The sequence below is a fragment of the Tamandua tetradactyla genome, chromosome 4, assembly GCF_023851605.1.
Source record: "Tamandua tetradactyla isolate mTamTet1 chromosome 4, mTamTet1.pri, whole genome shotgun sequence".
In the NCBI taxonomy this organism is placed as follows: Eukaryota; Metazoa; Chordata; class Mammalia; order Pilosa; family Myrmecophagidae; genus Tamandua; species Tamandua tetradactyla.
Genome location: NC_135330.1, coordinates 133010976 through 133025832, shown reverse-complemented (window position 1 = coordinate 133025832; position 14857 = coordinate 133010976). Strand labels below are relative to the sequence as shown.

Below are 14857 nucleotides of genomic sequence, written 5' to 3'. Positions count from 1 at the left end.
TTTTGGGCCTATTTTGACATTTGTTTGGGTTTCTTATTTGTAGCCTCAATCATAGCCTAAGGCCTGAAATATTTAAACATTTTAAGTATACTGAAGGATAAGGGAATTGTAACTGTTAAAGATATATACATTTTCCCCATATAAATAGAGTATCTCAGTAAAACTATTCAAATTCAAGATGTACATGTAATATACTACTGCATTCTGTTTGTGTATTACGTATGTTCAGAAGCATGAATACATTAAAATGCACTTGGTATGCAATTGAACGGGAGCTTTAATACATTTTTCTTTGGAAACATTCTTAAATTTTCCATGCCAGGTGCACTTTATATCACTGAATAAAATGTATATAGCTAGCTATAACTATAATTGTAATACACAGTACATGTGTAGTTATAAAAATGTGTTCTTTTGACACAAAACACCCAGGGCCTGAAAGAGTTAATGTATCCCCCATAATACTAAATTTAATGTAATGAATGTGACTTTATTTGGGGGGAAATTAGCATTTTTATTTTCACTATTATCGCTGGCTTTTGTTATGGGTTTTTCTGACTCTTATTAATCTAAAATTAATTATTTATTTAGAATTACTAAAAATATTTCCTGGTGTGTTTGTGATTCATATATTCCTTGAGGTGGGAGGTGCCATTCATCTAGGTTAATTCCTCATTTTAAGGCTGTGAAAAGCTGCATCTATATAGGTTACCTAGCCCAGAGTCTATTGGGGGAAGAGCAGGAACTGAACACAAGGGCTCCTAGTTGGTGCTTTCTCTCCTGTGCTGGTTTGATGAAACTATTATGTACCTCAGAAAAGCCATGTTTTTTATCTTGATCCAATCTTTTGGGGCTAGGCCTATTGTTTAGAGTGGGAAACTTTGATTGGGTTGTTTCCATGGAGATGTCGTGTGACCTTTTGGTTAGATGGAGATATGACTCCATCCATTCAACGTGGGTCTTGATAAGTTTACTGGTGTCTTTAAAAGAGGAAATATTCTGGAGAAACCTCAAATGCAGACTCTTGGAAAACAGTTGCTTCAGAGCTGACAGAGTCAACTGGAGACCCTGACATTTGGAGGTGCAGGGCTCAGCAGATGTCACCATGTGCCTTCCCATGAGATGCTAAGCAAGCCAGAACCTGGAGAGAGCCAAGGGAAGGCAAGTAAGGAACCCCCACAGGAAACAGTGGCTGAAAGCAATGGAGCCATGGAGCAAGGGACCAGCAATGCCAGCCACGTGCCTTCCTAGCTGACAGAGGTGTTCTTGATGGCACAGCTTTCTTTAAGTAAAGGTATCCTCTTGTTGGTGCCTTAATTTGGACATTTTCATGTCTTTAGAACTGTAACTCACAACAATAAATTCCCTTTATAAAAGCTGTACCATTTCTGGTGTATTGCGTTCTGGCAGCTTTAGCAAACCAATACATCTGCTGTGTACTTGATGTACTCTATCTCCCTGATGAAGGGACTTTAGAATTAGATCTCCCTATTCCAGCATTTGCACAAGCACCTTTCTGGAAACTCAGGTTGTTCTACCAAACTGGGCAGAGTGTGAGGCACTGCTATTATTTCCACACTGTGATGGATGGATTTATATTGTAATGTCAAACCCTGGTATTGACTCCAAAGTTTTTACCTCTCACAAAATAAGCCTCTTCACCTTGCTTTCAAAACTGAGGTGGGTAGGGATAGGCCAAGCTTTTTTTTCACATGGGCAGGCACCGGGAATTGAACCCAGGTCCTCTGGCATGGCAGGCAAGCATTCTTGCCTGCTGAGCCACCATGGCCCACCCTCGGCCAAGCTTTTATACCAAAAGGTTATTTCAGCCACCATGTTTTCCTAAGCTCTGTGCATGTGTGCACACACAGTGTGGAGAGTTCAACTCTCTGTATGCACAAAAATTCTTGTCAAGAATAAATGTTTAGTGGCTGTGTGCTCATCATGGAAGATAACCAAAGGTGAATATTAACAAGAGGCTTCTTATAATTCTTGCTGTATTGGATGTTTGAGAGCAATCAAGGAATGCTTGCTGTTTTGTTCCTGTTTCAAGAAAAGGAAAATACTCCATATTAATTGAATGCATTTGGCTCAGTAGTATAAGTGTGACAAATAGAGATGTGCCAAACTGCCTGAAAATAATTTGGGTCATCAGAAAATCACTGTGCCTGCCAGTTTGCAGACAATTCGTAGTCCTCATGGAATGTCACATCTCTTTTCCATTAGCTATTTACCATCTGATGAGTGAGAGAGTACACTAATTTATTTCTTGAGAAAAGATATCCCATTTTATTTACGGTTTTCTCCCTACGAGCTTATTGTCTTACAGTGTACACTCCAATATCTTTGCAAATTGCTCACCTGGGGTCTTTTCCAAAAGCAGGGAGTCTTACAGTAAGAGGTAGGAAATATATATATATTTTTAAGTCTGCCTTTTCTCTTTAGCATGATGAAATGACAATTGTTTTTAAATGAGCTCATTCTCAGGGCATGCTTCAAGACACCTGAAGGAGTAATTATGGTAGTGGACATAGCTCATCTCTGTGGATTGTACAGAAGGCAGCTTTCTTGCTCTGTGAACACGGTCCAAATCAGCCTTATGCTCCTTGGTTTACAGGAAATTCAGGGTAAACCTTTTATTTACAAACAGGGAATAGTTGCCAAGATGGGATAAAAAGGCAACTGATTAATCAGCATGCAGCCTTCATCTTTGAAGGGCCTCGCTGCCTGGCCCTTTTGAACGTTCAGGAGATTGGCCTTGTGTGAGACGGATGTCGTGTGGAAATGCCTTTGATAGCTCAGTGATTGAGTCGATCATGCTTTGGAAAGGGACAGGATGAAGTTTAAACAGCCCTTCCTGATACAGCGCAGAGTGTGCATGGCTGGAAAAAAAATTACCTCATTATAGCTCAGTGCTGTTGCACTTTGGAGTAAAATGAGAGGAAAGCTTGCTCTGGTACTTCTGCTGATAAAATTCACTTTCTGGAACACAACCAAATCCCAGCATATATCATCGTAGAGAAATAAAGCAGTCAAAAAATTGTATTCCTAAATAGGCTTGGAACATCTTGGCAACTGCGAAAGCAACACAAATAAGGAACAGTGCCCTACTAGCTCGACCCTTAAATTATGCAGCTGTTCATTACCCGAATTATACATCTCAGGCTGCCCTTTGGAAAAAGGCATGGAGCACAGAGCTGGAACAATCCCTGAATTATAGTACAATAAGAAAGGCCTCCTAACGTGTCACAAGCATGTAGTGGAAGATAAGAAAGGCCAGCTTAAGTTCTTGGCATTTTAAAGAAGGCAATCAAGAAAGGCTTTGAATTCGTAGTTTTCCTTCCCTGCAATTCATTTGCATTTGTATGTTAGTTAGACAAAGCATCCCATTCATGTGTCAGTGGTCCTGTGTCAGTCTTCTCCTCTGGAGACGTGCATGTGTGTTTTGGTTTGAACAGCGCCGTATTTACAGATGGGGCCATTGAGTAGCATTAATAACGGCAGTGGCAGGCCTACCATATTTATAGAATTAGCAATGACAATATTTAGTGTCTCTGAAAATAAAGACATCATGAAAACAAAGGCACCATGAAGCTTAAGGGCAGGACACTAAAATTCATTTTGCCTGCTCTAATGGGTTTTACATTTCTGCAATAAGTGAAATATATTGCACTAGTTAGCTGGAGACTTGAACAGCACAGCTGGCTCATTCTGTTGTGATAAGATTCACATTCCTTCACTAAGCTCTACTGGCAATGCTTACATGTGCAGTGACTTGGTTATACTCATGTGTGGGTGCACTTTTAGAACACTCTCAGGTTGAGAACTACAAGATTTTATTTCTTTTAATCTTCCGTATTTTCGTACAAAATTTAGTGCTGACACTGTCACTTCATATCAGATCTTTTACTTAATTACATGAGTCAAGCAACTTTTTACAACTCCCACTTTGATGACTGCTTTGGCAGAAGTTTTATGGTAAGGCATTTGCCTGCATAATGAAATAATTAAGGACTATTCATCATGGGGTAAGTATTATATTAGACAAAATCTGAGGTGTATGCACAGTTTATTTTCGGTGCCCTCATCTAAGCTTTTGGACTTTCTTACTCTCTTCCCTTTCCAAACCCAGAGTTGTAGCTGAAGAACCCTCCAAAGACATTTGTGTCGTAATCCCTGGACTCTTACCTGGCATAAGGGACTTTGTAGATGCAATTAAATTTAGGAAAAGTAAAATAAGGGTTATCCTAGATCATGCTGTGGTCGGCCCAGTCTAATCATATGAGGCCTTAAAAGCAAAGAATTTTCTCTGGCTGGAGATATTCAAAGTGGGAGAAGGATTCAGTGTGTTGGTGCTGATTTTGAAGATAGAGGGGGCAATGCGACAAGGAATGCAGGTGGCCTCAAATAGCTGAGTGAGACACTCAGCAGCCAGACAGCAAGGAAACAGGGACTTCGGCTCCAGAACTGTAGGAAATGGAAATTGATCAACAACTTGAATGAGCTTGGATGCAGATTCATCCCAAGAGCCTCCAGAGACGTGACACTGACACCTTGATTTTTTTTTTGTATGCTATATGGCAGGGGTCACATTTCATTATATTTCCATGTGAGTATCCTGTTACTGCAGTACTATTTGTTGAACTTTTTGTTTGTTTGGGAAGTGCAAGGACTGGGAATTGAACCTGGGTCTCCCTCATGGAAGGCAAGAATTCTACCACTGAACTACCCTTGCACTCCTTTGATTCTGGTTTTGTGAGACTCTCAGAAGACCTAAAATGTGCCCAGACTTCTGACCTACAGAACTGTGAGACCATAAATAGGTGTTGTCTTAAGCCACTAAATGTGTTAAAGTGGCCAAAGAAATTAATACACCTGGCTTCTGATATTCTCTCTATCCTTCCTGGAAATAGCTGTAGTTAATGACTTTTATTTATGGAATCAATTACAGGTATCAACAGAGGTATTGTGGTTTGTTTGCTTGCTTGCTCATTTGGGGAGTGTGAAGGAAGAAAGAATCCTGAACACCAAAAATATAAGTCAGGCAGTGATATTAAGTAGTTATTGATTGTTCATCATTGAAGGAATGGACCCTGGAGCTATAGTAAAAGGGTTTGAATACTGGCTCCATTGCTTACTAGTTGTGCAAACTTGGGCAGCTTCCTTAACCTCTCTGTGCCTCAGTTTCTCTATCTGTAAAAGGAAAAATAATAATAATACATACCTTCTTACGAGGAGTGAATGAGTTAATGTAAACTCAAGTACATATTTAAGTGCTTTATAAATAGTGGTTTTGATGATAATTACAGTTGTCCACCTTTATAGTGATAAAATGTTTTTAGCTATTTCTATAGGAAGTCTTTATTTGAAATGAAAAATGTCACATTTCATTAATTCTCTAGCCTGTTTTAAATATAATCGTAATAGGCACTGCCCTTAACATTTTGAGGCAGATTGATACTTCTTTTAAAATTGAAACATGTCCTTAAGTGATGTTGAGTCAACCTTAATGTGGGAACTGCTCCATGGTGTGTATATTTAATGATCTGTATGTGCAGATTAATTTTAATTCCTTTGAGGTATGAGTGAACAGTTTTAATAAAATTACTTTCTACCATTTAAGAAGAATAATTTCCAGTTTCTCCCTTTGAATTTGTGAAGACATTAATAATGAGCCCTCAGTCTCCACCCAGACCAGAGCAGAAGAGGCCAGAGTCCTCTTCTCTGATTTTTCAGTTTTACTGAGACTTCAGTCTCCCTGAAGTGGGCACTTGTCCTGTTACAGCTCGCAGCCTACACAGCTGCTGGCAAAGTGTATGTAAACACACACTTCAACTGTGCATATTTATGTCTCACTGGAGCACAGTGGAGCCACCAGCTCACCTCCATTCTGCCCTGACCATGCCCTTGTTCCAGGGATTTATGGTAGGAGAGCACTGTGTCCTGAGTGTAGGGGTGGTTCCTACAAACCAGTTCAGTGTGAGCGGCCACCTTGCACCTCAGGACACACAGATATATAAGATGTTTCTGTTTCTCTTTGGGTCGCTTGTGTAATGAAAATTCAACAGTCTTGAAGTAGAGCAATGCTTTTGCAAACTCTAATGTGCATAGGAACCACCTGTGTGGAGTTGTTCAAAATGCTGGTTCAGATTAGGGAGACCCAAAGTGGGATGTGAGATTCAGCATTTTTAAGGAGCCCTCAGGTGATGCTACAGCAGCCACTCCTTGAACCACACTTTGCATAGCAAAGATTTAGAGCATCATTTAAACCAAGTCATCTCATCTAGGAATAAATGACAGTGTGTTTGAATTTGCATTCTACCTCTTACAAATTTCAAGCTACTTGCATTTTACCATAGGAATATAGATTTGGTATCTGCACTTATGTAAAGCCAACTGTAATCAAGATAAAGGCTTCTGTGTAAACTTAATTTCCCTTGAAATAAAAATATAAACCTCACAGGGATTTAAGATTTTGATTTTAGTATTGACACATGAAGAAACGTTAGTAATAAGACATAGTCTAGCAATTCATATTTTCTAAACGAATAAAGGACTGTTAACCTATGAGCGAGTTGGCTAAATAACACAGGATTTGGAGTCCTTAAGTCGGGAGTTGAACCCTGGCTCTATCAATCACAGCTGATCTTGCACAGGCCATCTGAACTCTTTACAAATGGGAACAGGAGTGCCTGTTACTAGAATATTGATAAATACAAATCACTTAGGAGGAATGTAGAGGTTGAACGAATAAACTCTTTTCAAGAAATTCAGCTGGTATGAAATGCATGTATCTGGCAAATCTTTATTAAGAACATCTTTAGGAGAAAGTTTAGCTGACACTAGAGTCACATCTAAGGGCATAGCTAAAATTTTGAAGGAATTAAATTTCATTTGTCTTCAAAAGTTAAGATCTAGCCTCGCCAGTGTTTCATATCACTCATACTTATTCTAAGCTGACAATATTTTATTGAATTTGTCATTTTTCTTACAAATATTAACATCTCTATATAGCAGATTTTTATCTCAGTAGCTAACTGTAATATTGTTTCACTTGTAAACTAGAAGTGCGAGTGAATTTAGGCAGGGAGCCTTAATTTTCCTTCATGGTGCTCTAATCTTGTTCACAGAACAAATCCCTCCATGTGGGATTTTGGAGGTGACTTGCGAACACCTGGGCAATCTGTTGGAAATTTGAGTGTCAGCTGACCAGTAGTAAAATGCCATGCCACTGGGAAAAATATGAGGCGGTGGACTTGGCAGGACATTGTTGAATTGCACCTGTGGATTTGGTGGAGGACTTTTTGTGCAGGAAAGGGAGGCATTAACTAAGGTTTCTAGACTATGGGATGGAAACACAGGTAATTGTGGCTCTTATTAGTGAAATAGGTAAGATATCATCGAAAGCCTTGTGGGTGAAACACAAGAATTCCTTTGAAACATAAATTAACAGTGAACATAAAATATCAGTGGATGGATGGAAGGTTACCAGGTGGGCTTTGGCCTAAATGAATCTGCAGCTAAGAGCATGTTTTTGGGATTGAGATATAAGACAGGAATCTAGGAATACCTGAAGAAGGAAAGTCCATAAGAAGGCAAAGGTAGATGTATTCCAGAACACAAGTGGGCAAATTGGTCTTGAAGAAGAAAAGAGAAGCATCATCCTTTATAAAAGGAAAAAAAAAAGAAGATGGATACAATATGGTGGTGGTAGGATGATAAAGAAATATGACCATATATAAAGCCTATGAAGCACCAACCAAATGTGTGGCGTTCTGTTCTTATGGTTGATTAAGTCCATCCAAATGTAAATATTATGGCTACTTATACTATATGGATTTGAGAACTTAAAAGCAAAGACACCATTTGAGAGCAATGAAATCACACTGTGTATAAATCAAAGGAGCTACTCTGAGCAATATTTTATGACTTCTCCAGCATTTGCCTTTGTTCTTTTGCATCGCCAGTTCCTTTTCCTTATTTGATCCTCTGCATGAATACATACATGTGCTCTCATGCTGAGGTTGGAAGACTATGGCCCGTGAGCCAAATTCGGTTCCTGGCCTGCTTTTGTACACCCTGCAAGGATAACTCTTACATTTTTAAAAGGTGGTTATAAGACACTGTCAACAACAAACAAAGAAAAGTATGGAACAGAGGCTTTGTGGCCTAGAATGCCTGAAATATTTTACCCTTTGGTCCTTTAACTGAAAAAGTTTGCCAATGCCCCTGCTCTACTGTTGGCCATCAAAACCCAGAAACAAAGATAAAAATTCTCCATGATCCCACATTACCCTCTAACTATCACCCTATTTCTCTGTTCTTTTTCACAGATTCTCAAAAGAGCTATAAACACTAGTCAAGAAGCTATGAATAGGTTTTTCTGTACAAAAGTGTGTAATGGTCATAAAGTCGAGAAATGCTTTGTCATACAAACTTAAATTTCTTGAAGACAAGAGTTTTCAGAGTTTCTAATATGTTAATTTACATTATGAATCATCAAGAGCCAGCATATATGCATCATTTTTCAAGCATATTTGACCATAAATCTTTCTTTTTTTTTTTCCTTTTTAGAAGCATCTATTGAAACTACTGTCACAAAGCTACAGTTTAGAAAATGCTCACCTGGATCTTTTCTCAGGCAGTTGCTTTTTATCTCTGAACTCAGCAGGCTTTATCACTCCTCTCTTGCATGCTGCAATTTTGTATTTTGTGCTATGTTGGTGCAACTTTGCTTCTCTTTCTATTCCCTTTGTGAGATGAAGGCTGCAGCTGCTCCCTAAGCAAGATGTTTTCTTTAAACACCCTTTCTCTGCCTTTTCAATCTATTATGGGATTTTACGCTAACCTCCTAACCTTCTTGTTCCTGTCTTCTTTGCTTTCTGATCCTGCAGAATACTTCTGAACAGACCATGCTAACCAATGGCTATCCGAACAAGTGGGACCTCACCACCCTAAGGTCCATCTCTCACAATGGACTGGGGCTCTTTTCTCTTTTGGGACTCTGATTCTGCTCTGGCCAATAGAGAAGTAGCCCATTGATTCGGGTAGGAGAAAGAAGTCAGATCATGGAAGAAAAGTATGATTGTGAAAACTATTACCTTCAGACAAAATACAGACTATTTCATGTCTCCCAAACCTAACTTTCACCTAGCTGAGAACATTTGTCAGAATCAAACTAGTTGAGAGCAAAGAGAAAAAAGCTCCTCGGGATTTTTAAACTATGAGCTGCTTCTTGTCAAATGCATTTGACACATACAAAAGTGTTTAACTTGATATATGTGTAAATAATATTGGTGTCGTCCTGTTATTTATTCACCTGGGTAATAGGAAATTTGTCACTGCTGCTGATGCTTTTCATTGAGGAAAATAATAAATAAGCTCTGGTTTAAGAAAGCTGGTCTCCCCTCACCTCTTCCCTCAAGTGTAATTACATACACTGGTGAAGAAGGAATCTATGCTAATAGGTTACCAAGCCTAAGGAACAATAGATTTTTGAGGGTATTGAGGGAATCAGCTTCAAAGAGAATGAAAATTATGTGCCTAGAGAAATTAAAAAAAAAAAAAAAAAAACGAATAAAGAGCATTTTTGATGTGACAGAAGAGGTTAAGAAAACTAAAGAAATGAACTTGAAAAAGCCACAGGTTGCTATATTATTCCCTTTTTCAAAAAGATCCTCTAAAGTATGGTTTAGAGCTCCCTTTCCCCAAGTTTGCTATTTGAGCCAACCACATTTGCATGTTTGAAAGGATTAAAATTAAAGGAAAGAAGAACAAATACATTTTGTTTTCTCCCTAATGGTTGTAAAGAAAGTAATGCATAGCCTGAACAGCAAAAAAATAAAATCATCATATGGTGTATTTGTTCATCATCTTTTTTTCTGGATATCTCATTATGCTTTAGATAGATTACTTAAATAATTTTCAATGTGTGTTTGGGTTGTAGGAGGAAAGTAAAAAGTATCTTTTTTTGTAAAAAGAAACTAATTACTAATGCAACCGGGAAACCAGGGGACTGAGATCATCTCTAAAAGTTAGGTTCATCAAAGAGGAGTTGAAAGAGTTCCTTTAGGTGGTCCTTGTCCTTTCCTGTTCTCCTTCCTTTACACTAAAGGAAATTTGCAATAATACTTTACTGGGTCTCTTTCAGCTCACCTGTGATGGTAAAGGCACTAACTGTGGCAGTACTCAGCCGAGGTCATGTTTTCTCTCTTCTGGTCTACCACTCTTTTAGACTGTTGCCAATGTGAAAAACTCAAGTTTCCTGAAACTAAAAGATGTGCGTGTTGGTGGTAAAAGTTTTCATTAATAACCTCAAATCATATGCTGCCAAGGATCTGCGACTGTTTCAAGTTATGGCTATTTGGAGTCCGTGTGTTTTTCTGCCAATGTGAAAATTGGTTTTGTGGATTGTTTATTGCTGCATCTTTACTGCATTCCCTGCTTCCCCCCGCCAGGAGAATACTTCTGCTCTGCAGAAGCAATGGAAGGCTAAAAGGATAGAATGCTTTCATGTCAGAAAAATTAAAGTCATAAGGGGGATAGATTTCCAGAATCAAATTAGAATTGAACAAGTCAGTTATGTGTACATCCATCAGGCCGGTGGTCAGGATCTCATTTCCACTGGAGCAAACTTAGCTAGAGGGCAGATAGAATTTCTAACACAGAGAAACCCTCCACACCTCCAACAGCATATTATGTTGAGAAAATAAAGCACTCACATGCCAGTGAGTAATATCTTAAAATGACATTCGACTTTTCAAGAATGCTGTTAATTATCTGTACAAATTATTTTACATAAATATGATGCCAAATATAAAAAAGAATTTCAAGATAGATACAGTTACTCTGTGGTACCCACACTATAACTTGGCTGCTATTATATCCATTTCTTTCTATATTAAAATCATCTAAATGGCTTATTTTGATTTAGATAGCAAAACAGTGAAATTAATATTCAGTATGATACAAGATAATGTTTCTGCCAATAACATTTTTAATAGGCCAGGTATACATTCCAATTTATATGAGTCATAAGGATTGTTAGAGCTCTGCTCAACAAATGGGTGGCATAAGAAAGCAAAATAGCAGGGAGGGAGGAAAAGAGGAAGAAAGTAAGAGTGGAGATATCTTGACTGGGTACCTACTATGTTCTTTGTACTGGACTATGTGATTATACTTATGTGTTTTTATTATCTTGACAATGATTTTCAGAGGAAGACATTACCGTCCCCAAATGTTACAGAATTGAAAACTGAAATTGTGCCTGCCTAAACGATTTGTCCAAAAGCACAAGGCTAACAAGTGGAAGGTACCATCTCTCTGGGGCTGGGGCTGTCAGACTGCAATGCAGAGGAGAACATCAGTCATGTATTGTGGGCATTCCCTTTGTTATCCGATGACTCCTTTGTCACCTGCTTAAAGAGATTTTGATTTTCACAAATCAGGAGCAAAAATTTCCATTCCCAAGTCAGGCTAAAGACTTATTTAATTAGACTTCCTTTTCATTTGAAATAGCTATTTCTCTAGTAAATTAGATATATCATTGGCCTTTTACTGGCTTTTTGCAGTGATGGCTAAAACCATAGAGACTCATACAACACAAGCATTGGACCCCAATATAAACTATGGGCTAATTTAATAGTATAAGTATAGTATTGTTTCACCAATTGTAACCAAGGTATCAAACTAATTCAGTGTTAACACAGGGAAAGCAATGTGCAAGCGAGGTATATGGGAACTCTACTTTCCGCAAGATTTTTCTATAAACTAACAACTTCTCTGATAATTATTTTTGTTTAAGTGATGGCTGCTATGAATACAACCTCAAAAGCACCTTTTGTAGTGTAAAATGTTCCCAAATGATTTGAGTGATCCTGGGCTAAACTCAGAAATTAAAGCCATTATCAGACATAAAAGTGTAGTACTCTGGATTGTGTGTTCATTTAAGAACTGACAGGTGATAGGGATGATTGGAAATACCAAAGCACAGCATTGGAATCCAATACTTTAAGTTTTACAATGAATCAAAGTTTAAAAATAGGCCAAGATGGGTGCGACAGTGACCCAGTGGCAGAGTTCTCGCCTGCCATGCTGGAGACCTGGGTTTGATTCCCAGTCTTACCCATGTGAAAAAAAAGAGGCCAGGACAGCTCTAACTGCCAGGGATGCTGGCCTCATCTCTCAATTCCCGAGGGCCTTCTAGAATGGCAATCTTTACCTATACAGGAGTCGATACTGGTCTCTTTAATGAAATTCCCTAGTTTTTTCCAAGAATAGTTGCGCTTTCTTTGCATTTGAATTTCTCACCAGAGACTGCATCAGATTATCAGAAATAATTTTCAGGAATCAGAAATAATTTTTAGGACAATGTTAAGCTACTAAATTTATGTAAACATGAATGGAAAATCTTTCTTATTATTGAGCCTAATTTCAAACTCATATTTTTAGTCTTTTTTTTTTGTAATGTCCTTTAGAATCTGAATTAGGAAAAAAATACTTTATTTTTATTGCATTCTGTTGAAAGATTTTATATGCATAGTCATTAACTCTTCTATTTAGCATTTAATGTTGATTTATGTTCAAATAATCTCCAAACTTGATTTTATAGAAAATAGTATTGCCTAAGTAAACACTTTACAAGAAATAAACTGCAATACAGTATCTTTGGTAGTTGCAAAAGGATTATATTATTTATTCTTAAAAGTTTTTGTTTTTTATTTGAAATTTATTTTAGTTGTTTGCATATATATTTTTAGATATGTTGCATGTAAAATAATTTATTTAATCAAGTCTGTCTATACCTAGTTGCTAAAAGATCTGTAGTACTTGGGATTAGGAAGAAACTGATTTTTTAGAAACTCAAGGAAAATATCCTGGGCTGATGTTGACAGATTGAAAAAAAAAGAATCTATTCTGACTCACATTGTTAGGATAAAAGAAAACATAATGTTTCAGTTGAATCTTTCTTTTACCTTCAAAGACTTGGCAAAGAGGCACTTATTATCACTAGTCATTTGGCCATTTACAACTTACAAAATATATATATATATATTTAAAAATTTATCTTCAGTCTGTGCTCAAATAGCAAACCTCATTTGTTTTCCTTTGGGTATTTGACAAATATTATTTGGTATTTTTAAAAGAATCTACAGGGCCAGTTTGTATTAGTCTATTTCTCATTATTGTATTAATTTTTATTAAATTCTTATTTGGTATTTTCTATCATCAAAATGAATGAGATAGTTTGCTTTTATCTGAGTGTTACACCATCCCCCTTTCTCAGACTGGTCAGCTCCAAAATGGTGAGCACCAGCCATATCAGGTTTTGAGGTGTGATTCCGCATTTCTACACCAAATCTTCCCCCATGGCTGGCAATCCAAACATGCATTGGCATTTGGTATAATACTATAAATTTTGTAAACAAAAAACTTCCTATAACTAAAAGTCTTTGGGTAGAGTATTTATGTATAAGAAAAATTGTCCCGTGTATATATTTTTAACTGGTACTTTAAATTGGCAATGCTAATAACGTCTCAAGCAGTAGTCTCACTCCTGTGAGTAGGGATGGAGTCCTAGAACTCTTAGCTGGGGCCTTTCGTATGTATGTATGTCTGGAAAGATTCTACTTCCATTATGCACCCATTACCACACATGACTGCTTAGCCGTAGAAGGGGCACAGCCCTGAGGATGTCGGACAATGGAACTGCACAGTGTTCTTTTAGGACTTGCCAGCACATGCTTTGTCGAAGGCCAGGGCATTGCAGATTCAGTCTTGTGTAGCAAACCTTAATATGCCATGCTTTCAAATGCCATAGGAGCTTCTTTGTACTTTTTACCAAGACTCTATTGGTTTATGAAGAGGAAACTCAAGTTCCTTTTGTTTATTGTTGAGAATCATCAAAATCATCTAGAAGAAATGATATAGGGTCACGCCACATCCCATAGCTGTAGGACCTTTGGTCCTGCCCACCACGGTGACTCGGAGCCCAAAGTCTGGAATCAGACATTCCTGGGTTTAAATCCTGGCTTGGACACTTAAAAGCTTGGGTCTTCTGTGCCAATTAATGCCTCAGACTTTTACTTTCTTCATTGCTAATTTAAGAATAAAAAGATGTACCTCACGAGATTATTAAGGATTAAATTAGATAATGCTAGCAGGCACTTGGCATGATGCCTGGCACATAAGTAACTCAAATAGTGTTAGAGTTTTGAGTTTGCTCATTTAATGTGTTTTATTCTGGCAGTGGTTGTTATTGTTGTTAATATAATTATCTGAACATTCCACCGAACTAGGAAATACATAAATATTAGGTGGATCAAATACATACAAAGGATCAGCACAGACTCTGTGTTAAGAGAAAATAGGAGATAAGGAAATTCTCAAATATCAGAGAGCAGGAAAGAATTAGCATCCAAAAAGGTAGTGCTCTGAAGTAGGCAGATGTGAGGTTGCCCACTGGGTAGGGGTGTTCACCTAATGCTTTCATTCATACACCCTGCTGGGCTAACAGGTAACAGCAGCCTGAAGGCAAATAGCAAAGCTTTCCAGAGGGTTGCTTTTGACTTAGGGTATTGTGATATGATGGATAAAACAAGAGCTTGGAGACTACTGAGGTGAATATTAGCCCTGTGTTGGTTTCAAGCTGTTATGTTAACCCGAGAAAAGCAATCTTCTTTTAATCCAGTCTTGGGGGTGCAGATGTATTGTGGGTGGAATTCTTTGATTATACTATTTCCATGGAGATGTGACCTCACCCCATTCAAAGTAAATCTTAATTAGTTTACTTGAGTCCTTAAAAGATCGAAAACAGAGAGTAGAGAGAGGAAACCAAACTCAGATGCTTGGAGACAGA

The 14857-nt window shown here is 37.8% G+C and overlaps 1 protein-coding gene across 3 annotated transcripts in view; it reads left to right on the top strand.

Annotated features, from left to right (window-relative positions):
- The window catches only part of LOC143681402 (protocadherin-9-like), a 616391-nt gene that overhangs the window by 563811 nt on the left and 37723 nt on the right, over positions 1-14857 (top strand). The window lies entirely within an intron of this gene.